Here is a 4,056-nt window from a genome sequence, read left to right on the forward strand (position 1 = left end):
TGACCACCCAAGTTGACCGATGATTCACGAACGTTAAAACTTGTAAAAACTATACGATGACATATATATGGTTATATATATAGTTAACATGATTTTATTATAAGTATGTATCTCATTAGGTATTTTAACAATGAGTTATATACATAAAAAATGAGACTATTAATTTAAGAAACTCGAAAACGATATATATAACGATTATCGTTATAACAACGTCTTACTAGGTACATATGAATCATATTAAGATATTGATACACTTGGTTAATTATGTTAAATGATAAGTAAATATATTATTAAGTGTATTAACAATGAAATACATATGTAAAAATAAGACTACTAACTTAATGATTTCGAAACGAGACATATATGTAACGATTATCGTTGTAACGACATTTAACTGTATATATATCATACTAAGATATATTATATATCATAATATCATGATAATATAACAATTTAACATCTCATTTGTTATAATAAACAATGGGTTAACAACATTCAAGAAGATCGTTCACCTAAAGGTTTCAAAACAACATTTACATGTAACGACTAATGATGACTTAACGACTCAGTTAAAATGTATATACATGTAGTGTTTTAATATGTATTCATACAATTTTGAAAGACTTCAATACACTTATCAAAATACTTCTACTTAACAAAAATGCTTACAATTACATCCTCGTTCAGTTTCATCAACAATTCTACTCGTATGCACCCGTATTCGTACTCGTACAATACACAGCTTTTAGATGTATGTACTATTGGTATATACACTCTAATGATCAGCTCTTAGCAGCCCATGTGAGTCACCTAACACATGTGGGAACCATCATTTGGCAACTAGCATGAAATATCTCATAAAATTACAAAAATATGAGTAATCATTCATGACTTATTTACATGAAAACAAAATTACATATCCTTTATATCTAATCCATACACCAACGACCAAAAACACCTACAAACACTTTCATTCTTCAATTTTCTTTATCTAATTGATCTCTCTCAAGTTCTATCTTCAAGTTCTAAGTGTTCTTCATAAATTCCAAAAGTTCTAGTTTCATAAAATCAAGAATACTTCCAAGATTGCAAGTTTACTTCCAAGTTTCTAAATCCATTCCAAGTAATCATCCAAGATCAAGAAACCTTTGTTACTTACAGTAGGTTATCTTTCTAATACAAGGTAATAATCATATTCAAACTTTAATTCAATTTCTATAACTATAACAATCTTATTTCGAGTGAAAATCTTACTTGAAATTGTTTTCGTGTCATGATTCTGCTTCAAGAACTTTCAAGCCATCCAAGGATCCTTTGAAGCTAGATCTATTTTTCTCATTTCCAGTAGGTTTATCCAAGGAACTTGAGGTAGTAATGATATTCATAACATCATTCGATTCATACATATAAAGCTATCTTATTCGAAGGTTTAAACTTGTAATCACTAGAACATAGTTTAGTTAATTCTAAACTTGTTCGCAAATAAAAGTTAATCCTTCTAACTTGACTTTTAAAATCAACTAAATACATGTTCTATATCTATATGATATACTAACTTAATGATTCAAAACCTGGAAACATGAAAAACACCGTAAAACCGGATTTACGCCGTCGTAGTAACACCGCGGGCTATTTTGGGTTAGTTAATTAAAAACTATGATAAACTTGGATTTAAAAGTTGTTATTCTGGGAAAATTATTTTTATTATGAACATGAAACTATATCCAAAAATTATGGTTAAACTCAAAGTGGAAGTATGTTTTCTAAAATGGTCATCTAGACGTCGTTCTTTCGACTGAAATGACTACCTTTACAAAAACGACTTGTAACTTATTTTTCTGACTATAAACCTATACTTTTTCTATTTAGATTCATAAAATAGAGTTCAATATTAAACCATAGCAGTTTGATTCACTCAAAACGGATTTAAAATGAAGAAGTTATGAGTAAAACAAGATTGGATAATTTTTCTCATTTTAGCTACGTGAAAATTGGTAACAAATCTATTCCAACCATAACTTAATCAACTTGTATTGTATATTATGTAATCTTGAGATACCATAGACACGTATACAATGTTTCGACCTATCATGTCGACATATCTATATATATTTCGGAACAACCATAGACACTCTATATGTGAATGTTGGAGTTAGCTATACAGGGTTGAGGTTGATTCCAAAATATATATAGTTTGAGTTGTGATCAATACTGAGATATGTATACACTGGGTCATGGATTGATTCAAGATAATATTTATCGATTTATTTCTGTACATCTAACCGTGGACAACTAGTTGTAGGTTACTAACGAGGACAGCTGACTTAATAAACTTAAAACATCAAAATGTATTAAAAGTATTGTAAATATATTTTGAACATACTTTGATATATATGTATATATTGTTATAGGTTCGTGAATCAACCAGTGGCCAAGTCTTACTTCCCGAGGAAGTAAAAATCTGTGAAAGTGAGTTATAGTCCCACTTTTAAAATCTAATATTTTTGGGATGAGAATACATGCAGGTTTTATAAATGATTTACAAAATAGACACAAGTACGTGAAACTACATTCTATGGTTGAATTATCAAAATCGAATATGCCCCTTTTTATTAAGTCTGGTAATCTAAGAATTAGGGAACAGACACCCTAATTGAAGCAAATCCTAAAGATAGATCTATTGGGCCTAACAAACCCCATCCAAAGTACCGGATGCTTTAGTACTTCAAAATTTATATCATATCCGAAGGGTGTCCCGGAATGATGGGGATATTCTTATATATGCATCTTGTTAATGTCGGTTACCAGGTGTTCACCATATGAACGATTTTTATCTCTAAGTATGGGATGTGTATTGAAATATGAAATCTTGTGGTCTATTGTTACGATTTGATATATATAGGTTAAACCTATAACTCACCAACATTTTTGTTGACGTTTAAAGCATGTTTATTCTCAGGTGAATACTAAGAGCTTCCACTGTTGCATACTAAAATAAGGACAAGATTTGGAGTCCATGTTTGTATGATATTGTGTAAAAACTGCATTCAAGAAACTTATTTCGTTGTAACATATTTGTATTGTAAACCATTATGTAATGGTCGCGTGTAAATAGGATATTTTAGATTATCATTATTTGATAATCTACGTAAAGCTTTTTAGACCTTTATTGATGAAATAAAGGTTATGGTTTGTTTTAAAATGAATGCAGTCTTTGAAAAACGTCTCATATAGAGGTCAAAACCTCGCAACGAAATCAATTAATATGGAACGTTTTTAATCAATAAGAACGGGACATTTCAGTTGGTATCCGAGCGTTGGTCTTAGAGAACCAGAATTTTGCATTAGTGTGTCTTATCGAGTTTGTTAGGATGCATTAGTGAGTCTGGACTTCGACCGTGTTTACTTGAAAAATGATTGCTTAACAAATTTTGTTGGAAACTATATATTTTTAACATGTGAATATTATGTGATATATTAATCTCTTAACGTGTTTGATATTATGTGATAGATGCCTACCTCTAATACAAGTCCCATTGACTCACCTAATAATAATGAAGAGTCGAATGTAAATTAGAATGATTCGTGGACTGATTCACAAGTTCCCGAAGAGGAACCGGAAGAAGAGTCGGAACCGGAAGAAGAATCGGAACCGGAAGAAGAATCGAAACCGGAAGAAGAACTAGTGGGGGAAATAATAAAACGGTTAAGTAGAAGAAAATCCTCAACCAACCGACCAAAGTTAATTATGGTCAACGGTGTTTCCGCCAAGGAAGCAAAATATTGGGAGGATTACCAATTCTCCGATGAATCGGATCCCGACAAGGATTCCGATGATGTTATAGAAATTACCCTAACTGAATTTAAAAAGGCAAAAGAAAATAATAAGGGAAAGGGCATAAAAATAGAGAAATCTAATTCCAACCCCGATGAACTTTATATGTATCGTCAACCCCCGAAGCCCTTAAGTTGTAACAATGACCCGGGAACCTCTAAACCATCAGGTTTTTCTAAACCGTTGTGAAAAACGACAGCTCGTATTAGGGGAACATCATA

Source organism: Rutidosis leptorrhynchoides, chromosome 4, assembly GCF_046630445.1.
Source record: "Rutidosis leptorrhynchoides isolate AG116_Rl617_1_P2 chromosome 4, CSIRO_AGI_Rlap_v1, whole genome shotgun sequence".
Lineage (NCBI taxonomy): Eukaryota > Viridiplantae > Streptophyta > Magnoliopsida > Asterales > Asteraceae > Rutidosis > Rutidosis leptorrhynchoides.